Here is a 27,881-nt window from a genome sequence, read left to right on the forward strand (position 1 = left end):
TTAGATACTTCACCCAAGACCCAAGTGACCTGTACTAGGAAGTTGCTGAGTCAGGGTTAGAACTCCAGTTTATCTGGCTCCAACCATAATGACCTACCAGTTTTGCTCTAGCTGAGCGCCCCCCACCGCCCGGTGTTAGCCCAGTCTCAAAATGCCTGCATGCTCTCTGTAAGAGCTATACCTAGAAATAATAACTCTACTAGTATTTAGACTTGAATATTAATGAAAGTACAAACCTATTTTGAAAGCCTATTTTTCTTTTCTTCTTACCTGTCCTCCCATGAAAATATCAGATATGTGATTTTACTCCTTAAAACCCCACCATTTTGGAAGAATTGGTATGGGGGAAGGCCCAACCAAATTGGCAAAAAGTATAAATGGCTGAATATCCTAAAAGAAATGTAATTTTATAATGTTCATGTGAGTGTGTATATACAATTCATATTAGAATGATAAACTGTGGCTTTCAGTAATTAGAGAAACTTTTAGGACTAGTATGATATGAAGTTGATTTAATTTTTAGTAAATGTTTGCTTTTAAAGATTTCAGAAAACATTTTTCAGGTAACTGTACTGTAGCTGAAGGAGAGGTTTACTAAGTAAAAACCATCTTTAGTCAAGTCCCAGGGCAAATGAAGGATTCTGTCTGTGAAAAATGGATTCTACAGTCATGAGTCCTGGATCCTAGGATTGAGACCTCGGAGGCAGTTGGGAGAGAACCAAACACAAACCTAGCCTAGGCTGTATCAGAACTCTATTCTTGGTTAATGGATCAGCCCCTGGTTAGTTACCAGAGAGAAATACTGTCCCATTTGGGACTGGAGCCTTGAGGTTCCAGCATCAAAGGCTATAATTACAGAGTGTTGCAAGCTGTCTCTTCAGCATCTCATTTCACCCTTTTTTTGCTTCTCAAAGTAGAGCCAGAAATAAAGAATGTTTTTGAGGTAGAAAAATGCTCGAAATGTGGGCAAGGTATCTAAATGTGAAGCTAGGTCTGTATTATGCGTTTGTGGCATCACGAGCGTAAGAAAATTGCTGGATTTTTAAGAAAAAATTAATCTCTAATGTGACCGAGCTGCAGCACTGTAGCATGCTCCCCTGCCAAAACAGAGATTATATATAGCGCAGGAAAAGCCAGCCCTGCTTTCCTCAAGTGGCTGCCGAGCAGAGCATAGCAGGAGAAACACTTATGTAAGCGGGTGCGCTCATTAGTTGGGCTGTAAATTCACACTGCTGGGCCGAGGCGGGTTCTTTGTCTGCCTTGCATTAGCTCTTGCTTGCTTCCTCACAGCTCTAGGGCCTGTGCCTGGCACAGAAGGAAATGCTGGAGACGCAGAACCCGAAACACAGCCCTTGACAGTGTAGTCTAGTGGAACAGACAGCAGCTCCAGCTCACGCTGTGGGCCCTGGAGCCCAGAGGAGGAGCCACAGCGCGGAGGAGACTTCCAGCCATGCCCGGGGCCTCTGGGCAGCTGGGGAGGCCCTCCATCGGTTGCCTCCGTACAGCTCACTTTCCTCCACTGTAAAGAGATGATGATAACACCCATACTGTTCACAGGTATCATGTGATGCCATGAAAATCGCACGCGGTAGCCCACGTGACATGCCTTACCCAGAATTGGCACTTTGTGAACGTTCCTTTCTCTGCCTCTTTCCTTTCCTCAGACCCCCAGACCAGTTCCACCTGGTTTTCTCCTCACTGAGGAACACGGACACCTTTGTGAACTCTATCAGGCTCTCACCCTCTCACCTCGGGGTGCTCCAGTCCACACTGCTCCCTTCTCCTGTTTCCTCCCTGGCTCCCAGGAGCGGGTATCCCAGGTGCTTTGGCCTAGCCTGGGCAGCCGCAGCCCAAGGGGAGAGTGCGGGCAGGGGAGGTGGCCACTGAAGGCTCAGGCACAGCTGACATTGTGGTCATAGCCACCTCATACATGGGCATCTCACACACTAGTGGTTCTCCTCATCCGGGTCCTCTCAGATCCTCCTCCCTGGGTCTTTCTGTCTTGTTTCAGGTTACTGAAAGGAGAGAAGACTGAAGATTTGCCCTTGCCAAATTGCCTAGATCTAGAATCCTTTCTCTCGTCCTGCAGACGTTTTGCTCCCAGCCCAGGTCCAGCTGGGCATTCTTCAAAGGGACTCCATGGTGGGATCACTTTTGGCTCCATTTGTCTGAGTGTTGTCAGAGTCCATACCTGGGGGAGTTGATGAAAGGACACTGGGGCTCTCTGCTCCCTTTCCTATGTGGTTCATAGTTCCCCCTTCCTATTGTCCAGGCCCCAGTGGCTGCCACACCTTCATCTAAGGTAGTGGTGCTTGGCAGGACACAATTGGCAGTGTCCATAGACCTTTTTGATTGTTACAACAAGGGGGTGGGGCAGGAGGTGCTGTAGGCACCTGGTGGGTAAAGGTCAGGGACATTGCTAAATATCCTACAATACACAGGACAGCCCTCTAGAACAAAGAATTGCCTGGTCTAAAGCGTCAGTACCAAGGTTGAGAAACCCTGATCTAAGGGATTTCCCACACAAGGTAGGTTTGTTCTCTCTCTCTCTCTCTCTCTCTTTCTTTCTTTTTTAAAGATTTATTTACTTATTTGAGAGACAGTAGGAGGATGGAGGGGAGGGGCAGAGGGGAGCAGCAGACTCCCCACTGAGCAGGGAGTCTGCCGCCCGCCCCCCGATCCCAGGACCCCAGGATCATGACCTGAGCTGAAGGCAGACGCTCAACAGACTGAGCCACCCCAGCCCCTTATGAACTTCTTTTTGCTTGTCTACCTCTGTGTCTGTGCTGGGGGGTCTATTGTTAACCTCAAAAGCTCCTCCTCCCTGGTAGGTGGCCTTACTGCTCTGAAGTTTTTCTTCACCCTGCTCAGTCAGAGTAGGTCCTCACCTTCAGGTTTCCAGACTGCTTGTCTGTTTGTTGCAACACCTAATCACCCTTTGCCTTCTGAAAGTCCCCTTCAACTTGGCTTGTTCTTTTTTTCTTTTTTTTTTTTTTTTTTTTTTTAAATTTTATTTATTTATGATAGGCACACAGTGAGAGAGAGAGAAGCAGAGACATAGGCAGAGGGAGAAGCAGGCTCCATGCACCGGGAGCCCGACGTGGGATTCGATCCCGGGTCTCCAGGATCGCGCCCCGGGCCAAAGGCAGGCGCCAAACCGCTGCACCACCCAGGGATCCCTTGTTCTTTTTTTCTTGAAGCAAAAGTAAGAGCTTGGTCCAAACTCCAGTTTATAGAATAATAATATTCCAAGGCCCCACATCTTTTGCACTAGGAGAGTCCGTGATACAACATGGAATGAACACTGGACTTGGCATTAGGGGGTTCAGTCTAATAGCTAACTATAATACTCCAGCTCTGTGACAATAGACCGAACCTCCCTGAGTTTCAGCTTCTAAACAGGTAAGATCAAGATAATGTCTGTTTCCTAGGATTATTTGAGGCTGTGAGATGTTAGCACAGAGCCTGTCACACAGTAGTCCATCAAATGTAGGTTGAGGCTGAAAAATAAATCTAAGGTCCCTGATGTGACCCTGAAAACCGAATTGTTTCCCTTTGCCTTGATAGCAGCAATCTTAATTCCGGGTAGCACCTCACCATTACACCTGTGAGAATACATAGAGGCCCTACTGGCGTTGGGCCAGTAGCACATCTTTTTCGTTGTGAAAGTACCAGAGTGCTGAAATTTTCACCTGTTTCTCCTGAGTCACTGGCTTCTGACTTCCCACTGTTTGATAAGGAGCTGTTTCTCTCTCTTGGAACACTGGGGCCCTAGAACCGTATCCTGAAGGTTGGGAGGTCTCCCTGACCTGGGTAGGCAGGTCAGCTGCCTTGTAAGGAGGCTGCTGAGGCATGAGAGGGACACTTCATCCATCCATTCGCTCCCACGGCTTCTTGGTACATGGAGACCAACACAGAGGAAGTAGTAGTACGTTTTGTTCACACATTATATTACATTTACCTTTTTTCCACAGTGCTGAGAGGTTAGTGAAAATTGATCCCGTGTGCAAAGGCATTTGTCATATATTCCTAGGGCCAGGGTTATAAAAACCATCTAAATATCCAAACAGTGGAAATCCCTTCTAGTATTTGCCCAGAGAATTTAAAACTTACTTCTTCTATATATGGCCTTATCTCTAGAACAGAGAAGTAGTCTGTGCATATCAGAGAAAGAACTGATTCCATCCTTGACAATAGCTATAAAACATCCTAAGGCCTGCAGAAATGTCATCGGCCATCCATGTTTATCAGTGGTTAATAATCAAGAAATGTTACATGAGTAGGTCATGAGTCAGAGGCCGGGGGATGGATGGTGTATGATCAACTGGACATCAGTATCTATAGGGCTCACATAATAGCGGCTTATGATGGCTCCTCCTAACACGACATGCCTTCTTTGGTTTCCTCTGAATCCAGGGGCACTTAACCCTACATCCCAAGACTTAGCTCTTCACTCTAGTATACTTTCTTATGCTGTTCACTCTTACAGGATGTTTGTGTCTGTTTTCTTACCAAACAGATGTGCCATAGGTTATGAGTGTAGCTTTGGAGTCAGGAAGACCTGGATTTGAATCCCAGCTGTTGCCTATTGCTTGTGTGACCTGAGTGAAGTTATTTAGCTGTTCAACTTTGGTTTCTGAGTAAATTGATTGATGATACTCAGCTCATAGTATTGTTTCAAGGATTAAATTAAATGAGGAAATAAACGGGAAGCAGTTGGCACAGTGCCTAACAGTAATTTTTTTTGGCCAGTGGTGGTGGTGATGTGGTTCTTCTCCTTGAGGGCAGAGACATTGTGGATTTGCACTCTCCCATTTCTACTGTATTTCTTAGCATGGAGCTGAGCATTTCATAGCACTCAGATATTTTTTATTTGAAATAAGTGAGAGGAATACACATCTGTATACAAACATATGCTCAAGTAGATAATCTGATAATAACAGTAACTTAAAAACCTCTAGCAGTCATGTTCTATAAAATTGTTCTGGCTCATTCTTAAAAATTTGGTACACAAGGAGGGGTCTAAGATAAATCAGTGCCTACTCTTTATAGTAAGTTAGATCATTTCATCTCAGGCCTTTTGCTTGGTTAGGATTTACTGAGATGTCCTCTGCCTTCTGGAGGATCTGTGTATAGAACAGCTGTTTGAGTGTGTTGTACAGTATCTTTCCAAATTTAGCCTACTTCCTCACCTTTGCCCATTTCCCCTTAAAAAGAGTTCTGAGACATGTTTCTCCTTGAGTTTACCTCCAGGAGACTTTGTCTCCATGTAAGAGTGAATGTCCATCTTTGTTAAATAATAGAGTGCACTCAAAATGCATTTTCAAGTTTGCCCTTGATACTAGGGATCTCCGAGTCAAATACAGTACCAGGTGAGATGTGGAGAACATTGTAATTTTCCCTGTCTCTCTAGCACTCCCTTCCATAGTAAACAGACAATATTTGTTTTTGTCTTCCAGTAAAGAGGGCTCAGTCCCACCCTGAGCTCCAGGGATGGGTCTTGATTGTGTAAACGCAGTCAGGTAACCCCTCGAATGTGCTGCAGTGATTAACCCAGCGGCAGTCAGTGCCAAGGTTTAGTGCCAGGCATATGACTCAGCTCAGGACATCAGAATGTTTGCTAAGGATTTGGTGAGAAAGCTCCTCAGTGTTTTGAGAGGCCTTCCCAAAGCCAGTCCTTTCCGTGTCCTTGTAGATGGTGTGGGACATGGAGCCTGGGACTGCCGCATCCATCTTACTTTTTTTTTTTTTAAGATTTTATTTATTTATTCATAGAGATGCAGAGAGAGAGAAAGAGGCAGAGAACACAGGCAGAGGGAGAAGCAGGCTCCATGCAGAGAGCCCGACGTGGGACTCGATCCCGGGACTCCAGGATCATGCCCTGAGCTGCAGGTGGCGCTGAACTGCTGCACCACCGGGGCTGCCCCCATCTTACTTTAATTAGGGAAATACTCTTAGGATGCAGCTAACAAAGTAGAGAGAAAAGAAAGGCCCTTGTTTCCATTGTAGAGCAGTGGTATCAAACCCAACCTCTGGACTTCCCATTACCTGTGCCACTAGACTTCCTTCATGATGTAAGCCATTTGAGTTAGTGGATTTCATTACTTGTACCTTAGAATACAAATGGCACTTGGTAGCTTTAATTCTGTATATGTTAGTGATTCTAATCTGTGGACCACGACAGTACCTTGGAGGAGGTGGGGGAACAGGGGTTAGAGTGCCTCATCTTGGCAAAGCATGAATTGCTTATAGATTTCTGCAAATTAAGGAAATGTCTTGTGTATATATTAGTATTTTTCAAGTTTATCTGAAGATTTTGATTAATGAAATACGAAGTTAGGAAAACTGAATGTATAAATTCCTGTCGTGTTTTCATATTGAATAGATGTTAAAATGGTAATGTAAATTTCTGCAAAAATGTTTTTTGATAGAGAAGGCATTGCTTGGGTGTTTCCTTTTTCTTCCCTCCCTCTTTCTAGTTCCTTCTCTGAATCCTTTATTACCCTTTTTTCCCTCCTATTTAGTCTTGTTATCTCAACTTTTGTTAGAAATAGTTGAAATATAAATTCTAATTAATTTAGATGTCTACATTAAGATTCAGCTCAGCTTTTCAGACCCTGCACCTGTCAGCTCTACACACAGGCAAACAAATACAGGGTATTGAGTGCTTTAGTATCAAGGGAACTGAACTGAAGTTCAGTCTCATGCAATAAATTGGGTCTTGGATGGGAACACATCATTATGGCCCCCTTGTTTCTGCTAGTAAAGAAGGACACTGCAGGTGAACTCCTGTAACCAGTGTGTTTAATAGATACCCACTGTGTACATATCATCATTGCTGAGGCTGAGTGGTCCTCCACAGAGCCCTTACCTCAGATCTTGCAGTTTGAAAAGACATGTGCGCTAGATACTATATGAGCTAGGGCTATTTTTATAGAAAAATATATCAATGGACTATTCTGGAATGTTTTAGAATTACTCTACCAGAAGAGCACCCTCGAACCTTGTGTTTGATAAATGTCAATCGCTGCTCTTATGAAATATGCTCTTTGCTATTGCTCAGATGCTCTTTTCTTCACCTTCTCTATGTTGCCACAGATTCTTGACCAGTAGTTACTAGCTTTTTTTTTTTAACCATATACAATGATTTTTTGACATAGAACCAAAATTTTGACATCCCTCCCAGCCATGCACACACAGGTACACACACAGAATTTGTTGCAAGTAGAACATAGCAATAATTCATAACTATAACTCTCTCATGGCAAAGAAGCTTCTGTTGGCCTGGCATTGGTATAAGCAAGCTAGCTGAACCCTATTCATTTCTTCTTATTAAATAAAGTATAGCTGAATGCAAGGGAGAGAGAATACTGAATGCAAGGGAGAGCGACTTAACATAAGGACAACCTTAAATTGTCTCCTAATTTGTTCAAAACAAAACAGAACTTACCAACTCTGGTATTTCATGTCAGCAGTGACGTAGGCTTACTGAGATCCCCAGTATTTGCCTGGCCCGATGTGCTGCTTCTAGAAGGCCAGGCTGAGACCGCCAGCTGGCTGTGGAGCCCTTATTCTAAGACTGTGCTGCCACTTTCTTGTGACACTAGAGTCAGAACCAAAAGGGGCTTGCTGCCAGTAACCCGAAGGGCTGTATTCAAGCACTGACCTATTTTTACACTGTAATCGGGTTGGGTTTCTCTTTTTCCTCGCGACGCAGGACTGGCTCATTCTTTGGAGTGCTTGAGAAGCCAATTCTCTGGTACTACTTTGGCTTGGTTGTTTATCAGTTTGACATAGGCCACTCTTGACTGGGGACAGGAATATCTACCCCCTTCTCCCAGTGGGAGGATGGGGATTGGTTTATGAGGGTAAAATGAAAAGATAGGAAAACACGAACCAGGTGAGGATGGGTAGTTTATGAGGAGAGGCAGAACAAAGTGAACTTGACACTGGAAAGTGTTTGGGATTACAGGTCCAGAGCTCTGCTCTTTACATCCTAATCATGCATATGGACGCATTTACTCATCACATTTTGCTTCAGCTCCGTCTGTGCTGAGTGATAGAGGTACAGTGATAAGAAGATACAGCCCTTGCCTCAGCCCACAGTTTCCTGGGGGAGGGAGCTGGTTCCACAGTTACAGCACATCATCTCCGGTGCTACAAGGGAGCTGAGCTCAAGCAAGGCTCCTGGCTTGTTGGGCAGGAGCTTCCCAGCCAGGCAGGCCCCCTGTCTTTCCACTCTGGCCTGCTCATACCTCCATCAGGCCAGGGCCCAATCTGCATCATTTTTGTTTGTTTGTCGGTACTTAGATATGTGCTTTGTATAATGTGTAGAGGTCAGCTTATTCTGGTGCATTTCTCATGTCTCCTCAAGGAAGCCTTCAAGACAGACGGGGAAGTGTGTTATATGGCCCTGTTCTCTCAGTGGTGACCTGCTTGGGGGATGCCTTCTCACCCTGTAAGACCTGCTCCCACAGGGCGTAAGTTCTTCTCTGGTGTTTCCACTGCCTTTCCCCCGACCTCTGACCTCCGTTGGCACTCACAGCTTTGAGCTTCAGCTTTCAACCTGTATCTGTTTACACCTGTATCTCCCTGTCTCCCCCACTGGGTTGTGAATCTTGGACACAGGCCTGTGTTTTCTTTGTCTAGGATATACTAGTTGCTTTGCAGAAATGAGTCACATGTGTCACGTAAATGAAGTTTCCACTCAGCACCAAGATGACTGAAGCTGCGGAGAGGACCTTGAAACACTCTTGATTGATTTACAGACTTTCTGCATTGGTAGACTATCTTGTACTTCATTTAAAATAAAGGAAGGGGGATCCCTGGGTGGCGCAGCGGTTTGGCGCCTGCCTTTGGCCCACGGCGCGATCCTGGAGACCCGGGATTGAATCCCACGTCAGGCTCCCGGTGCATGGAGCCTGCTTCTCCCTCTGCCTGTGTTTCTGCCTCTCTCTCTCTCTCTCTCTCTCTCTCTGTGACTATCATAAATAAATAAAAATTAAAAAAAAATAATAAAATAAAGGAAGGAATTCAGAGAACGTTTCAGAGCACATAGCCTAGGAGGATCTAAAAGTGGCCTGTTGGCATTCTTGAGACAGATGCTGGTAAGGAAGGGCCATGTACGCCATGACAGCTCAGGAGCACGCACTGGGGAGTGTCCCCTAACTGCTGTATGTAACGTCCTCTTGAGTGCAGGGCAAATGCACATGATCTGGTAGGAAGCATTGCCATGCCTTATAATGAAATGTTCACGTGCCGGCTGATGTATCAGAGTCTGGATTCATTCAGAAGTTGATTGGGAGATAGCCATGATCAGAGGTTGAGGTTGCCTGTGTCGAGGCTTCTTGCTTTCCAAGAGGAAAGTGCCACAGTAGGAGCTGGAAAAAGATGGAGGTAGCAATTAAATGAATACCAGGACTAGCCTGGTGTAGGTTTCCCTTGACTCTTTTTTGGTTTGAACCTTGTATTTTGAGAAATACTTTTCTATGTCAAGAATCTTCCCTTGATTGAAAGACAGTTACGTACACCAGAGGGTGCTGTGTTTCAATTTCATATCTTTCTTTTCCATTCCTAAGGTTGTATGTTAATGGGATTCCTTTGAAGATTAACCAGCTGAGGATTTGCCCTCAACAAAAGATTGTTGAAGGCCCAAACATACTCCACCCATTAGCATAATTAAAGGCATTTGGAAGCGGCCACACCATAGACATTCTGAGTCAGCTTTGCTATATACTGCTAGTTGTTAGCTGTTAAGTTCTTTCTTTAAAACTAGACCACTTTTCTTAGGCTGCAGCTTAAGTCCATTTTCAGTGTTCTTTTTTTGGTGGAAATGGAAACCATCTGGCCACCATCATCTGTGTAATAACAATGATTGAAGATGGCCATTAAGTCATCCTTCGGCTTTTTCTCTTGTCTAAGCAGCATTGTCTCTGTTCCTGTGGCCATTCCCCATAAATCTCATTTTCCAACCCTTTAATCATTTTGGTGGCTTTCTGTGGAAACGACATCAAAGACTCAGTTCCAGTGCCTCTATTCTGGTGGGATCTGGGCTGTCAGCTAATGGATACAGAATGTGGTGGTTTTAACCATCCAGTTTCTGTAGCCAGTCCCCATATTTCCAAGCCATTCAGGATCTGCTAACCATTAGGGGGCTGGTTTACTACTTCTTAATTGTGACACACTTTATAAATGTTACTAAGGTGCTGATTTGACTTAAAACACAAATTTTAGCTTGTGAATAATTTGAGCTCTTTTTTTTTTAACCTCAGTCTGGTTTATTGCATTTAAGATACTTTTCTGAGCTGTTTGATTATTAAGTGGATATGTCGTCTCTCATTGGAGGATAATCTGAATTTTGTTGTGTTTCTTTCATTCATTTATCCACTCAATATGTTTGAGTGCCTATAGAATGTCAGGCCCTGTGCTAGATGAACAAAACCTCTTCTCTAAGTTCAAGGAGAACTCATAATCTAGAGGAAAAATCAGACACAATACTAAAAAAAAAAGAAAAAGTAACAATATAAAGTGTGTAAAGGTGACTGAAGTGCAGTAGAAATTTAGAAAAGCTTCAGTGAAGATGTCCTATTTGAACTGGGTCTGAACATGAATTAGTCTTCAGGGATAAGGGAGTTAAGGCTCTAGTGAGGGGACTCTAGTATATGTGAAGGCAAGGAGGCTGGAGTATCAGGGTGCAGTGAACCTAGGGGTAGCTAGGCCAGGCATGACCTTGAGTGGCTGAAGAGACAGGCATATGCCAGACTGAAAAACGGCCCATACAAGCCAACAAGTATCCAACAGAAACATAACATGAGCTGCCATATGTTATTTTAAAATTCTAGGAGCAACATTTAAAAAAAAAAAAAAAAAGAAATGAGCTATCAAGCCTTGAAAAGGACATTGAGGAACCTTAAATGCGTATTACTAAGTGAAAGAAGGCATTCCAAAAAGACTAGTACTATATGATTCCAACTATATGACATTCTGAAGAAGGCAAGACTAGAGACAGTAAAAAGATTAGTGGTTGCCAGGGGACAGGGGGAGGGAGAGATAAATAAGCAGAGCACAGAGGGTTTTTAGGACAATAAAACTATTCTGTATGATGCTATAATGGTAGATACAAGTCATTGTAAACTTGTCCAAACCCATAGAGTATAGAGCATCAAGGATGAATTTGTAATGTAGACTATGGACTCTGGGTGATGATGTGTCCATGCAGGTTCATCAGTTGTAAGAAACGTACCACTCTGGTAGGGGCTATGCATGTGTGATGTGAGAGTAGGAGTGATTTGGGAAACCTACTCAATCTCCCTGTGCAACTAAAGCTTATTTTTTAAAAAATCTATTAAAAATAAAAGATATGGGCCTAGATGGTTCAGTTGGTTAAGAGTCCAACTCTTAATTTCGGCTCAGGTCATGATCTCAGGATTGTGACCTGGAATCCTGTGTGGGGCTCTGCGTTGAGCAAGTTTTTGGCTTCTCTCCCTCTGTCGCCCTCCCTTGCCTATGTGCATGCACATGAACTTGAACTTTCTCTCAAATAAATAAATCTTTAAAATCTTGAACTTTCTCTCAAATCTTTAAAAAAATAAGTTAAAAAAGGAATTAAATTTTAATGTATTTTTATTTAACTCAGTCTATAAAAAGTGTTGGTAGTTTGGGGTACCTGGGTAGCTCAGTGAGTTAAGCATCTGCCTTCAGCTGGAATCATGATCCTCAGGGTCCTGGGATCGAGTCTCATGTCAGGCTCCTAGCTTCTCCCCCTCTCTACCACTCATGCTCGCTCACCCTCTCTCAAGTAAAATCTTTAAAAAATGTTAATACTTCAACATGTAATTAACGTAAAGGTTACTAATGAGATATTTCACATCACTTTTTTTGGTACTAAGTCTTTGAAGTCTAGTCTGAATTCAACAGTTATCAGTGCATCTTAATTCACACTAGCCACATTTCGTGTACCTACTAGGCATATGTAGCTAGTGGCTGCTGTACTGGACAGAGCAGGTCATGAAAATTGAAACCTGAGCTTACCTGATTAAAAAAAAAAACCTCAGTTCTCAACCACACTACTCTCCTGATCCCTGAGTACTCTAGGGGTAAACACAAAAGGAAAGGAGCTTGCAAACTATCATTTAATCTCATGGTGTCACCTGTTGCCCTCTACTTTGCTGGTGGCCCAAGTTCAGACCACTGAGAGCAGCACTGTCCAATAGAAATATAATGAAAGCCACATGTGTGATTTAAAATGTTTTAGGAACCACACTGAAAAAGTAAAAAGAAAAAAAAGATGAAATTAATTTTAAGAATGTATGGAACCCAGTATATCCAAAATACTGTTTCAACATGTGTTTAATATTGAAAATTATTTATGATGACATATATAGACCAATGTAATAGAATAGAAAGCCCAGAAATAAGCCCTTACACATATAGTCAAATGATTTTTGATGAGAATGCCAAGATCATTTAATAGGAAAAGGGACACTTTTTAATGGTGCTGGGAAGATTACATATCCACATATAAAAGAATGATGGTGGACCCTTACCTTATACCATATACAAAAATTAACTTAAAATGGATCAGAGACCTAAGTGTAAGAACTGAAACTATAAAAGTCTTAGAAGAAAACGTAGAGGAAGAGCTTCATGACTGATTTGGCAATGATTTCTTGGATATATTACCAAAAGCATAGGCAACAAAAGAAAAAATAGGTAAGTTGTGCTACATCAAAATGAAAAACTTCTGTGCTTCAAAGGACATATTCAACAAAGTGGGAAGCCAAACCATGGAGTAGAAGAAAATATTTGTGAATTATATATCTGATAAGGGGTTAATATCTAGAATAAAGAAAGAACTCCTACAACTCAACAAGAACAAAGCCTGTTTTAAAATGGGTAAAGGACTTGAATAGACATTACTCCACAGGAGTTAAGTACATGGCCAAAAGGCATATGAAAAGGTGCCCAACATCATTAATCATTGGAGAAATGCAAATCAAAACCACAAGATACCACTTTATATCCATTAGGGTGGCTACTATAAAAAGAAGAAAAGCAGCTGCTGTGGAAAACAATATGGTAGTTACTCAGAAAGTTGAACATAGAATTACCATATGATCCAGCAATTCCACTTCTGGATACATGCCCAAAAGAATCGAAAGCAAGGACTCAAAGAGCTATTTGTATACCCATGTTCATAGCATTAGTCACAATAATCAAAAGATGGAAGCAACTCAAATGTCCATGGATGAATGAATGGATAAATAAAATGGATAAATATATATACAAGGGAATATTATTCAGCCTTACAAAGGCTGAATTCCAATCCATTCCATCCATTCCAACAGATGGATGAACTTCAAAGACATTATGTTAAGTAAAATAAGCCAATAACAAAAGTACAAATACAATGTGATTCCACTTATATGAGGTACCTACAGTAGTCAAATTTATAGAGATAGCAGAACAGTGGCTTCCAGGGGTTGAGGGGGAGGGAATGAGGAGTTACTGTTCTGCAAGATAAGAGAGTTCTAGAGGTAGGTAGGTGGTGGTGATGGTTACATCACGATGGGAATGTACTTAAAGCCACTGTACACTTAAAAATCAGTAAGATGGTAAATTTACACTATGTGTATTTTACCACGATATATTTTTTTAAATCCATGGTGAAGATTTAGGCAGTAAAACATTATGGTTGAATTTTTTTGCTTATTTTTTTTATTTGTTTTGAGGGTGAATGCCAAGGTAAGGAGACGCAGAAACTTAAGTGTATAGTTTTTAAAGACCTACAGAGACTGGGGCACCTGGGTGGCTCAATTGGTTGAGCATCCAATCCAACTCTTGATTTCAGCTCAGGTCTTAATATCAGGATGGTGACTTTAAGCCCTGTGTTGGGCTCTATGCCTACTTTAAAAGTAGGGCATGAAGCCTACTTTAAAAAAATAAATACATAAAATTAAAAAATAAAAACTTACAGGGACAAATGGCACTTGGAAGTGATGGATTTGGAGCTTGGCAGATAGTTTAGAGCTGGCAAGGGTTATTTGGATGTCATTTGAGTATAGGAGATTGCAAGTTCCAGGGCAAGGGCTTTGTTGCCTTGTGAAGGGCTTTTAGAGGTGTGGGTCTTAACCTCCTTTGGGTCCTGAATGACTTTGAGACTGGCTGAGAATTTGGAAAGAGCCACTTGACCGATGACCTTGGTGCAAGTAGGTTGGGCATAATGGGAGGAGGGAATGGGCCTTCAGCATGCCAAAGACTGGCTGAGGGAGGAAGTTGAAGAAGCAGGGTGGTGGAGGCTGGCTCTGTGGGGGCGGAGGGAGGACGAGAGAGGGCCAATTAAAGGGATGATTTCTATTCTTATGAGAGCTAAGTGGTATTTTAAGGAAAGTCAGATGAAATTTTATTGTCTAAGATTGTCATAGAAACATTACCACCAAACCAACATGTAGTATTAAAGTAGCCTTTAAAAATTGGATAAGCAAATACAACTTATACCAAATCTGTGATGGTAGGCGTATTGCATCAGTTCTCATGTGTGCCCTTGAGAATTTCTAAGAAACTTTTGATTTAAGCTCTGGAAATCTCATGAAAAGAACATAGATTTGCTTACTAGTTCACACCAAAAGTTACATATCCCCAAATATTCTCCTGAGTGTTGGTGGTGAGCATGCATGTGTGTGCACGTGTACCATAGGAAGAGGATTGAGATGGAAATAGGGAGATGTGTGTACGTTATGCCTGGTGTGATGAGGCCTGGGAATAAATAATTGTTTTATATTTGCGCAGTCACAGCCACTCTTACTTTCATGATTTCTCATTGACTTTACTGCTTTATAGACTAGTGAAGGCTCAGGTGCTGAGACCTATTACTCCTCATTACCTCTGCGTGATCTTGGGACTCTAAGGTACCTCAAGACAGATCCGAGAGTCCCCAGAAGGCCCCAAAGTGTCTTCTATCTGGCTTCCAACACCTGTGTTCTGCTGTCCTTCAGGACAATAACTTGAAAGTGACTATGACCCTGAGGAGTTCCAGGAAAATATGGAAGCTGTTAATCAAATCCAGTTGGTTCTTCTGACTGGGCATCATAAGCTCGGAGGTGGATTTATGTAGAACTGCTCTGGTTTTAAGTCACAAGACTGATAAACCCAGTGAATGTAATTTCATCTTACCTGTCAAGGGAAACAGAGAACTTCCTGATGAAATGCCACATTCAAAACATTACTCCTGGGATGCCTGGGTGGCTCAGCAGTTAAGCGTCTGCCTTCGGCTCAGCGTGTGATCCTAGAGTCCCCGGATCGAGTCCCACATGGGGTGCTCTGCATGGATCCTGCTTCTCCCTCTGTCTGTGTGTCTGCCTCTCTCTGTCTCTCTCTCCCTCTCTCTCTCTGTGTCTCTCATGAATAAATAAATAAAAATCTTAAAAAAAAAATTACTCCTGAAGTAAATGTGTTAAAACTGCCCTTGGCAAACTGAGGCATCAGCACAGTCCCACCTCATTCCAGGGGCTGGGCTTCAGGCTCCTGCAGCTCTCTCCTTTTTTTTTTTTTTTTTCCCCTGCAACTCTCTTCTGCTCAGGCCCTAGAGGACTGTCCTACTCTGCAGGGGCCCTGGAGATTTTCCAACAGACAGGGTGAAGGAAACACTTATTTTGCTTCCCTCTCTTTTTGACAAGGAAATAGATTTGAAGTTTGACCTGTCAAATTCACTTAAAAACAGAGGACTCTGGAGGGCATCAGGAAAGGTTGGGAACGACCTTGAGCGAGGGGTAATTTGATGACGAAAGCTAATGGGCGAAAGCAGATGTGACTGCTACAGTGGGGCCGTGCTGCTTGCATCATCGCCTTGCGGAGTGCCTTAAGAAGAGTGATCTGTACGTTGTCTGAGAGCATTGAAGGCAGGGTCTCGAAAAGATTCGTGTACGACAGTGGTCCTAGCAGCATTGTTCACGACAGCCAAAAGGTAGAAGCTACCTGAATATCCATCGACAGAGGATACAGCAAATGTGGTCTCTGCACACAGTGGAATATTATTCAGCCTTAAAAAGGAAGGAGATCCTGTCACATGGTACAACATAGATGATAAACCTTGAGGATATTATTGTAAGTAAAATAAGCCAGTCACAGAAACACAAATACTGCATAGCTCCACTTAGATGAGGTATTAAAGCAGTCAGACTCTTAGAAACAGAAAGTAGAATGGTGGTTTCCAGGGGCTAGGGGGGAGGGGGAAAGGAAGTTGTTCAGTGGGTACAGAGTTTCAGTTTTGCAAGATGAAAAGAGTTCTGGAGATCTGTCACATGGCAGTGTCCATATAGTTGACACTACTGTACAGTAAAGAAATGGTTAAGGTGATAAGTTTTATGCTATATGTTTTTTACTGTAATCAAACAGGAAGCTGGATAAAACAAGTGATGTACCTTTTGCTGTTACACTTAATTGTCACCCTTCCATGGCTGGCCTCTCTGTGGGAGGTAGTAGAGTTAGAGCAGCAGCAGTCGCTGCAGGAACTGTGACTTACCGAGTGCTTGCCATGTACCAGGAGGCAAGCCACAGCCTTTCATACCCTCCATATCGTTTCACTGAGCAGCACGTCAGCCCTGTGAGGTAGGCATCACTGACTCCGTTTACCAGTGTGGGGTCGGATCGTGAGGAGTGAAGTTGTTTGCCCAGGAATACATGGGTCATGATGGTGGTGCTTTGGAACAAACCCAGCTCTGTCTGATACCAGATGCTTAACCCCATTCTCAGCTCGCATTTATTCATCTGTTCATTCACTGAAAATCATTACTGTGTGCCAGGCCCCATGCTGGATGCTGAGGATACTGTTGGGTATATAAACCCTGACCTCACAGAGCTTAGTGCCTAGCTGGGGTGAGGGACAGCAAAGCAGGGAAAGATGGAAGGACAGATGCAAATGCAGTGACAAATATTGGTAAATGTTACGAAGGAAACAGGGTGCTATAATGGTGAACTCTTCAGCATGGAGGCTGGGGCCTGACTGAGACATTTAAAAGGGTGTTCAGAGAAGGTCTTAGAAGGGCTGTGATTGGGACGCCTGGGTGGCTCAGTGGTGGAGCATTTGCTTTTGGTTCAGGGCGTGATCCCGGGGTCCTGGGATCGAGTCCCACATCGGTTCTCCACAGGGAGCCTGCTTCTCTCTCTGCCTACATCTCTGCCTCTCTCTCTCTCTCTCTCATGAGTAAATAAATAAAATCTTAAAGAAAAGAAGAAGGGCTGTGATTCTCAGAGAAGGGAGAGCATGCCATCACCACCAAGGCCCTCTGCGGTCTACAAGAGCCACATAGCTATGACCCCTGATAACCTGGCTAAAATAAAGGATAAGAAGGTAGAATTCAAAGAGGCAAAGGGAAGAGAGCCCAGAACTCCTCTCTCAGGATTGTAGAATGGCCTATGATGAAAGAATCCCAGTCCTGCCAAATTCTAGCGGGTTCCCTTGTCCCACGGGGCCACTTCACCTCTCTGGGCCTCAAGTTCCTCTTCTGTATGGGGAGAAAAAGAATATCTACCTACATAGATTTCCGGTGGTACTAGTTAGTAATGGTGAGAGAATAATTACAACACTGCTTCTGTTTATTTCTCTTCTGATTGGGCTACATCTTGAATGCTTGTTCAGCTCTGACTGCCACATTTTGAGAGCTCTATGGACAAATTAGAATGTATCTGAAGAGCTAATCACTAGAGAAAGTGTGGAATGAGTTTGGGGTGCTTACACCACAGAAGTGAGGGCCGAGGAAGGAAATGATCACCTCCACTGTGTGAAGGCTGATAGGTGGACAAAGAGGTTGAGGGGTCATCACAGTTCACTTGTTCTGTGTCCATTCAAAAGGCAGATCTAGGGGCAGCCCTCGTGGCTCAGTGGTTTAGCGCTGCCTTCAGCCCAGGGTGTGATCCTGGAGACCTGGGCTCGAGTCCTACATCAGACTCCCTGCATGGAGCCTGCTTCTCCCTCTGCCTGTGTCTCTGCCCCCCCCCCCACCTCTCTCTCTCTCTCTCTCTCTCTCTCTCTCTCTCATGAATAAATAAATAAAATCTTTAAAAAATAAAAAAAAATTTAAAAAGGCAGATCTAGGGACACGTGGGTGGCTCAGCGGCTCAGGGCATGATCCCAGGGTCCTGGGATCGAGTACCGTATCGGGCTCCTTGCATGGAGCCTGCTTCTCCCTCTGCCTGTTTGTCTCATGAATAAATAAAATAAAATAAAATCTTTTAAAAAAAGGCAGATCTAGAACCTGGGAATCAGGCTCAACTAAGAAAAGCTTTGTGATAAATAGTTACAAGTGTTACAAGTGATAACAGGCTCCCAGACCATGGATGTACTCAAATGGAGACTGGGTAGCAGGTTGCTATAGGAGTTTTTATATATTGCATATATTGTCCATGTATATATTGTCCCATTCCTTTGCCTCAGATGTTTCTAAGTTACTTTAGGACTGTGGTTTTAAGCTGGAGGTAGATGAAATATATTTATTTATTTATTTATTTATTTATTTATTTATTTATTTATTTATTTTTTAAATTTTTATTTATTTATGATAGTCACAGAGAGAGAGAGAGAGGCAGAGACACAGGCAGAGGGAGAAGCAGGCTCCACGCACCGGGAGCCCGATGTGGGATTCGATCCTGGGTCTCCAGGATCGCGCCCTGGGCCAAAGGCAGGCGCCAAACCGCTGCGCCACCCAGGGATCCCCTAGATGAAATATATTTAAATGTAAGTATTATACTTAGGGTTGTAGATGAAGTGGCCGTGTACACCAGTACAGAAGTACAACCAAAAGCCCTTCTGCATTTATTAGAAGTTTGACATGTAAAGGAGCTCCACGTGGCATTGACCTTCATCACAGATTCTTGTTCTCTCCCCAACCCCATTAGCCACTTTTCACTTTTCACCCATTGCCATTTGTAACAACCCACACGTTTCAAGAAATGTGCTAACGTTTCTTCCATTTATATATAAATTCAAATTTTAATTTTTTGTTTTGAATACATAGCACATTCACATCGTCGAACATTTAAAAGGATTCACAGGGAACAGCTTCCCTGACTCCCTGCTCCCACTTTCCAGAGGCAGTCAGGGTTACTAGGTTCTCATGTAGTTGTCTAGAGATGTTTTAAGTGTATACAGACACACACACACACACACACACACACCGAAGCACACATCTATTTTTTTCTTCCTCACTTTGGTTTTTTAAAAAAGATGTATTAATTTAAAAAAAAAAGATGTATCAAGATACCTTGAAGATTAATCCACAGTAGTATAAAAGCGTTACCTCATTCTTGTTCGCGGGTGGATATTACTCTGTTCCCAACTCTGTGGATAGTGAGGTTATTCCCATTCTTATGCTGTTATAGTGTTGACAGTGGATTACCTTAGACATACATTACTGCAGACTTGCTGAAACAAAGGAAAAGAGCATTTCTAGTTTCATTAGCTGTTGTTACATAGTTCTCAGTAGAGGTTTTACTGGTTTTGACTCATGCAAGCGGTGTGTGTACTTTATTTCCTCAAACCCTTGCCAACACAGTATATTGTTAAACGTTCTGAGCTTTTCTAAAGTAAATGAAAGAAAGAGATGCTAAGTGATTTTAATTAGTATTTCTCTTACTGTGAGTGAACTCGGCATCCTTTCTCCAGTGTAAGATCTTGCTGGACTTTGTAGTGAGGCCACTGGCAAATGTCATCAGTGCAGTCTGAGCCTAGAAGGAGGAGGGGGAGGAGCGTCATATCCACAGGGGAGAGCCAGAGAGTTCTTTTTTGAATGAATGTTCTTGAGAGGTTCAAGCCAGCTCACTCTCCTGTAAGCTATTTAGCCTGTAAACTCTCTGGCCCATGCTGGAAAAATTCAATTAAAACAAAACAAATGTAATTCAGAAGTAAGACCACATCGAGAACAAACCATTTATGTTGCTTTTTTAAAAATCTTTCGTTCTAAATTTAATAAAGTAATCTACTCTTGAAGCACAGTTTAGGATGCAGGTAGCATACCATCTAACTTTGGGAGGAGCTGTCCCACACTTCCGGGTGCAGGTTCTGACTGGTTGCCTCTCAGGGTATCCTGGGTTTGCTCCCAGCACCCTCCTGTCCCCAGCCCCTGACCCCTGCCTGTCATCTTTCCGCCTTTCCCCTCCTCTCTGCAGTTTCTCTGTAGGTTTGAGCAGCTTTTGGCACAGAGCAGAATCTTTTCACTGGGAACGTTGGCTTTGCCCAGCCTCCCTGCTCATTAGCAGCCTGACCCATTACTTCTCTAAAACACTTCTGACCAAACCAGCTCCATCCAGTTTTATACCTAGAAAGGGACCTTCTAGTCCTAGCACAGATTTGCTTTTGATTTTTGCAGGTTCAAATCTATCTTGGTTGCTGGCAATGCCATGCTTCTAGTCTCTCAGGTCAGAGACCTCAGAGTGTCCACACGCTCCATCTAGTCCTTTAGGAAATCTTGTCAGCTCTAATTTCCAAATGTATTTAGAATCCAGCCACTTCTCTTCACCTCCATCTGTGCTATCCCGGTCCACACTGCTGCCTTCTCTTGCCTGGATTGCTGGCATAACCTCCTGACAGGTTTCCTGCTCGACCACTTCTTCCTGCCGTCTGTTCTCCACACAGCCAGCAGAGGCGTCCCGTAGCACGTTGGAGCCTGTCAGCCCTCTCTGTTCCAAGCTCTCCCCATGGCTCTGCCCATCTTAGAGAAACTCGGTCGTCACAGGGTTCTGCGCAGTGGGCCTCCTCACCTCTTGGAGTTATCTCCTCCTGCTTTCTTGACTACTCCCACCCAACTGTACTGGCTGCCTTGCTGTCCTTTGAACCAGCCAGGCACATTCCCACTTTAAGGTCCGTGAGCCAGCATGTGCCTCTGCCTAGAATGCTCTCCCCACACATCCAGATGGCTCACTTCCTCACCTTCAAGTCTGCTGCAATGTCCCATTTTCGGTGAGAAGACCAATCCAAATACCATGTTTTACATTGCGACCTCATCCACGTCCCACCTTCCCTGCTTAATTTTTCTACATTGCACTTAATACAACTCTTTTAACACACAATTTCATTTATTTATTTGGTTTATTGTCTCCCCACTGCCCAAACTAGAATGTGAACTCCAGGAAGGCAGAGATTTTTTATGTTTATTTTATTTTTTTTTTTTTTTTTAATGTTTATGGTATATTGTAGCATCTAGAACAGTGCCTGGCATGGGGCAAATGCTTGGTAAACAGTTGTTAAATGAATTAACTATTTTTCTTTTCCTTACCAAACTTCTTCCTCAGAGCCTGTCAAATCTAAACTAAATCAAACAAGTGGGGATCCCTGGGTGGCGCAGTGGTTTGGTGCCTGTCTTTGGCCCAGGGCGCGATCCTGGAGACCTGGGATCGAGTCCCACATTGGGCTCCCGGTGCATGGAGCCTGCTTCTCCCTCTGCCTGTGTCTCTGCCTCTCTCTCTCTCTCTCTCTCTCTCTGTGACTATCATAAATGAATAAATTGAAAAAAAATTTTTAAAAAAGTGTGTTTTGGTAGTAATGATGTGAATTAAATCCAAGAGCACTGATCCATATTTTTTCTGAAGAAGCTCACAGTATAAATACTCTAGCATCATTTGGGTAACAATTTTTATGGAAGGACTAAGTATGACAAGAAATGCCATTAAGGAAAATGACAAATATATTCAGACTACATCTGGCGGATTCAGTTTAGATTCAGGTGTCACTCCTAAGAAGGTTATAGAAAAACAAGAGTGTATTCGGAGAAAAGCAGTGGGGTGATGCAGACATTCCAACCTATGACACAAAATACAGGAACAAGGATGACTGATTTGGGGGGAAAGACTGCTAGGGAATATGATTCATTTTTTCAAATGTTGAAAAGGTGTCATTGGAAGATTAGTAGGTCTACAGATCTTCTCTATAGACCTGTAATCATTTCCTTATTTTCCTCTCCCCTATCCAAACCACAGCTAGCTTTTGTGGAACTTGAACTAGAATATAAGTATAAAGAATATAAGTATAGGGATTCCTGGATTGCTCAGCAGTTGAGCGACTGCCTTTGGCTCAGGGCATGATCCCAAAGTCCCGAGATCGAATCCCACATCAGGCTCCTTGCATGGAGCCTGCTTTGCTTCTCTCTCTGCCTGTGTCTCTGCCTCTTTCTCCCTCTCTGTTTCTCATGAATAAATAAAATCTTTTTTTTTTAAATGTAAGTATAAATTTATTTTAAAAAATATAGATGTAGGCCACTGAAGGTGCCCATGCCAGTGACAGTCCCCAGAGCATCAGCTTCCTCGGTTTCATGGTAAATCATCCCACTCAGACTGCGTACACCAGCAAGACTGAGCTCCTTGTGGCCCTCTGAATGTACCATGTTTTTTCACTTCCCTTTATGGCTCCACAGAGTGTTCCCTGTCTGGAACACTCATTTCTCAATGATATCTACTCATCCTTTAACTTCTAATTCAAAGGCTGCCTCTTCTCTGAGGCCTCAGCAAGTCCTCCAGATAACTAGGATTGGTGGTATGGCTTTTCCTACACCCTCATTGAATCTTGTACATGCCTCCACTATGGCGCTTGGCTTACTGTTTGATTTTGCTTGATTGTTTGTCAAGCTTCCCTTATACTGTGTATCAGTCAGGATGGGATGGTTTATGCTGTAGTCACAAGCAAGTCCAAAAACCGTATAGTGGCTTAAAACAGCAAAGGTTATTTATTGGGATCCCTGGGTGGCACAGCGGTTTAGCGCCTGCCTTTGGCCCACGGCGCGATCCTGGAGACCCGGGATCGAATCCCACGTCGGGCTCCCGGTGCATGGAGCCTGCTTCTCCCTCTGCCTATGTCTCTGCCTCTCTCTCTCTCTCTGTGTGACTATCATAAATAAATAAAAAATAAAATAAAACGTTATTTCTTGCTCACACTATGTGTACATTGTGGGTCAACTTTTGTTCTCACTTTATGCTAACAGAGTAGCCACAGTCTGGAACACTGCTAGTTGCGGGCCAGATACAGATAGCGAGGCAAAGCATGAAACTTTCTCTTAAAGCTTTCTCCTAGAAATGGCACAGTTGCCTGCATTTCATTGGTTATATCTGACTTTAGGTGAGCAGGGAAATCCAGTGTGTCCAGAAGGAGAGCAGGCTTCGGGATACTGGCAGATAGCCTCATAGCCTAGAGCCACAGCAAAAAGCTTCTTGTGAGCAGGGGTGGCATCTTTCTAAAAAATTTTTGTATATCCAGTATCTAGCACATGGTACTTAACACATAAAACCTTTTGATTTTATTTATAGTAAGCCCTAAACTATTTTTGAGTGAAAAATTTAGAGAGAGAAGCCTACCAGAAGTCTCTCTTTGCTTACTGCAAGGAACCCTTCCCAACGTCTTTTCAACCTCAGTAATAAATGCTTACCTTTGTGTCTCTGGAAGTATTCAAGCATAGGCTTTCCTAACCAGTTAGTGATATTTTCAAGATGATTCATGCAAAGATGAGTGGTTGAAATATGCTGTCTCTAAAATCCCTTTAATTCTGAGTACTCTGTATTTATATCATAATCACCTTTCTGAGCTTGAGAAAAAATAAATTAGAGTTCACCAAAGAGGTGATAACATCTGACGGGAACAGGCTATTTCTGTTGGTGACTTGACAGAAACAAGAATTGTTTGAGGGGGGGAAACAAGGATAGAGCTCTGGCCCCGAGCCTTCAACTGAAGGGTGATTACTAAATGCAAAAAGTATTGTGACCATCGTTTAGAGTAAAACTAGGCCAGCTCTGGGCTTGGCGTTGCTTCGATAACTTGAGGGTTCCGGCTTAGAAACAGACTTGAATTCTTTGTAACTCCTTTCTTTGTTTCAGCAAAACCTGACAATTGTAGACAGCAGATCTGCTGGCCTGCCAAGGTCCTGCCCACACACATTCCTGAGAATGGACAGTTTCCTTGTGTTCTTTTTGTTATAGATTCCTGAAGACTAACTTGGTCTAATCACTTGGCCCCTCTCCAGTTATACATAAGAGTAAATAATGCATCCTCTCTTCTGACAGTGTAGAATGTTATACATCTTAAGGATCATGGTAGCCCTGTCATTGTAATTTAAACAAAATAATAATGACCCTGGAATAAATCAACTCGGAAAACCCTTTGAGCCCTCTGTAAGAAGGCTCAAAATAATATAATTAATAATATAAAACTAATTAAATGTAGTGGGTTTATTATTCAGTTGGTATTCAGAGTGAATGGGGCTTAAAAAACAACATAGGATTTATAGTCGAGATAGGCTTATCCACAAATCTGCTGTGTGTTGTTGGTCTTGTCACCTCCCCTTTCTTGTTCACAGATCCTCAATGCTAAGATGGAGGAAAGGCAATAATAACCAACTGAGGAGGCTATGGGGATGGATCAAAAGAAATGAAAGCACTTTGCAGGCTATGAGATAAAATTGTAGTAAATCCAGTTTCTTAGTTGATCATGGAAATTTCTCAGCCTTTCTTTCCAGTGTAGCGGTGGCGCCATTGGTGCAAAGTGATCCTCATCTGTGTGGTGTTATCTTACACTGCAGAAGTCTCTGGAGATGGAATCCATTGATTTAATTGGGAGTTTATGGCAGTGGTTCACAATACCAGCCACTGATCCCTACAGTTGGAATCACTTGACTCATGCTGAACAGTGATTCTGAAAGGTATTCACACATTCTATCATTTTTAGCCCAGACTGCGTTCATATGAGAATCTGCTGGGTGTTTTGTTTTTGACACTTCTGGTGTGTGATGGGGGGAGGGTTCATTGATCTTTTTTCAGCTACTGTGTGCAACTTCACACAAATGTGTGATGTTTAGGATACTTGTAAGTAGGGTATTTTTAAGTGTCAAAAGTCTGCATTTCCAAGATTCTGCCTCCATTTGCGCCTTTATGGAATTCAGGGTATCAAGAGTTCTACGAAGTGGTCATCCCCATGAATCGATTGAAACTAATATTTGAAAACAGTCCGTCCCGTCCGTCCTGTGCACTACAAGATGGTTCATGTCACACTGAACTTCCCAGCTCTAAATGAGAGCAACTCAGCCACCCTGTATGCTGGCCACTTCATTTGCAGGGTGTACTGCTCATTGGCACTATTAATTTTTTTTATTTTAATTCTTATTGATAATTTTTAATTAAAGCAACACATGAGGGGCACCTGGGTAGCTCTGTCAGTTAAGCATCTGCCTTTGGCTCTGGTCATAATCCCATTGAGCTCCATGTCAGGCTCCTTGCTCAGTGGGGAGTCTGCTCCTCTCTCTCCCTTTGCCCCTCCTTCTGCTTGCCCTCAGGCTCTCTCTCTCTTAAATAAATTAAAAAAAAGAAAAATCCTTGGAAATGTATTTGCACCAGTACCCATAGGTCTTAATCTTTTTAAATGGCTTCATTTCATTTCTTAGTGCTAGTTCTGTTGTTTGTTTTATCACCACCCAACTAATGGGCATTGTTTGTGTTATGAAATAATGCAGCAAATGACTGGATATCTTTGCAGTCATGTGTGTGTATTTTTGTACATTTTACAATACTTGCTTTACCTGGTAACATTTTGATTGTGGTTGTAATTGCACTGAATTTAGAGAGTAATCTAGACAGGACTAACATGTACAATATTCTGAATCTGTGCCCTCAGGAATATGCTCTGACTCCATTTATTTAGGTCTTTTTTTTGTTCTTACTAAAGTTTTGTAGTTATTGTTTTCTAGATTTTGCACATGTCTTACAAAGATTTATTCTGAGATCTTTTCCAGATTTGGTTGTTAATGCGAATGGGCTCTTCTCCCTACCCAACCCCCCATTTCCTTCTCTAATTGATTATTTTTAGCATATGGGAAACTTAATGATTTGTGTGTGTGTGTGTGTATCTGCTGCAAATGTGTCTCATTATTTTTACCCTATCCTCTTATTACAATAGTTTTTCAGAAAATTTTCTCACTAGGCAGTCTCCTCATGTGCAAATAACATGTTTTTCTCATCTCTCTCTTTCTCTTTTTAATTGTCTGTTCCTTACATTAAAAAGAAATCATACTTTACTGTCTAGGATTCCATTACAATGTTATGGTGATGGGAATTCTTACCTTGTTCCTGACTTGAATGTTTCACTATTAGTTGTAACATTTGTTGTGGTTTCTGGTAAATATCCCTTATCTAAGGACATTTCCTTCATTTTTGCTTCATTTGCTAAATCTTTTCAAGAAGGAGAGTTTAGACTTGAACAATACTGTAGACCAGTTGGACCTAAGAGACATACACAAAACACTCAACAACAGAATATACACCTTCTTCTCAAGCATACCTAGAATATTCTTTGGGATAGATCACATATTAGGATAGAGTCTTACCAAACTTAAGAAGATTGAGATTTTACCAAGTGCCATTTCTAAACACAATGAAATGAAACAAATCAATAACAAAAAGATAATTGGAAAATCCGTAAATATGTGGGAACTAAACAACATACTCTTGAACACTTGAACAAGCAGTAAAATCAGAAGGGAAATTAGAAAATATCTTGAAATAAATAAAAAAAAATGTAACATACCAAAACTTATGAATGCAACAAAAGCAGTACTAAGAGGGTTATAGTTGCAAATGCCTACATTAAAAGAAAGGAAGATCTTAAATTGACAGCTTAACTATACACCTCAAGGAACTAGAAAAAGAACAAACTAAACACAAAGTTAGCAGGAAGAAGGGAATAATAAAGATTAAAGCAAAACTACAGAATAGAAAACAGAAAAAAATTCAGTGAAACAGTTGGTTTTTTGAAAAGATCAACAAAATCACACATCCCTAAAAAAAAAAAAAAAAAATTGGCACACCCTTAGCCAGACTAAGAAAAGAGAGAGGAGATCCAATAACAAAAATCAGAAATGAGAAAGAAGACATTACAGCTGATGCCACAAAAATAAAAAAGATCATAGGAGACTATTATGAACAATAACATGCCAACACATTGGATAACCTAGAAAAAGTGGATACATTCTTAGAAACGTAAAACCAACCAGGACTAAATCATGAAGAAATCAAAAATCTGGTCAGACTAATAACTAGTAAGGAGATTGAATCGGTAATCAAAAAGCTCCGAACAAAGAAAAGTTCAAGACCAGAAAGCTTCACTAGAGATTTCTGCCAAACATTGAAAAATTGACTAAGACCAAACTTTCTCAAACTCTTCTGAAAATTGAAGAGAAGGGAACACTTCCAAACTCATTTTATGAGGTCACTGTTACCCTGATACTAAAACCAAAGATACTACATGAAAGCTACTGACTGTACCCCTGATGACTATTGATATAAATGTGCTCAACAAAATGCAAGTAAATAAAATTCTATAGCACATGAAAAGGATTACGTACCATAACCAGGTGGCATTATTCCTGAAATGGAAGAATGGTTCTACATTGAAAATCAGTGTAGGGGCACCTGGGTGGCTCAGTGGTTTACTGTCTGCCTTTGGCTCAGGTTGTCATCCCTGGGTCTTGGGATCAAGTCCCTTATCAGGCTCCCTGGAAGGAGCCTGCTCCCTCTGCCTGTGTCTCTGCCTCTCTCTCTCTGTGTCTCTCATGAATAAATAAATAAAATCTTAAAAGAAAAAAAGACTTCTTCACTAAAAACGACAAAACAGGCATAGAGAGGTTAAAGAAGACACAAAAAGGAAGACCTCTCATGTTCATGGATTAGAATTAATATTGTTAAAATGCCCATACTACTCAAAGCCATATACAGATTCAGTGCAACTTCTATTAAAAATCCTAATGGCATCTTTTTTTTTGCAGAAATAGGGGGAAAAAATCCTAAAATTCATGTGGAATTTCAAAGGACCTTGAATAGCCAAAATGTTCTTGAGAAAGGAAAGCAAAGTGGGAGGTCTA

General features: G+C 42.2%; 1 protein-coding gene across 4 annotated transcripts in view; it reads left to right on the plus strand.

The window, feature by feature from the left end:
* Positions 1 to 27,881, plus strand: part of ZHX3 (zinc fingers and homeoboxes 3) — a 103,160-nt gene that overhangs the window by 55,959 nt on the left and 19,320 nt on the right. The window contains exon 1 of one of the 4 annotated variants that reach the window (XM_041732415.1): positions 8,375 to 8,480. The exons of 2 other annotated variants lie outside the window; for them this stretch is intronic. The gene's annotated coding sequence lies outside the window, so the exon portion shown is untranslated. Of the gene's footprint in view, positions 1 to 8,374; positions 8,481 to 24,543; positions 24,672 to 27,881 lie in introns of those variants that run through there. One more of the 4 variants, XM_041732414.1, reaches the window with a different exon arrangement.

Source organism: Vulpes lagopus, chromosome 18 (genome assembly GCF_018345385.1).
Source record: "Vulpes lagopus strain Blue_001 chromosome 18, ASM1834538v1, whole genome shotgun sequence".
NCBI classification, from domain to species: Eukaryota; Metazoa; Chordata; class Mammalia; order Carnivora; family Canidae; genus Vulpes; species Vulpes lagopus.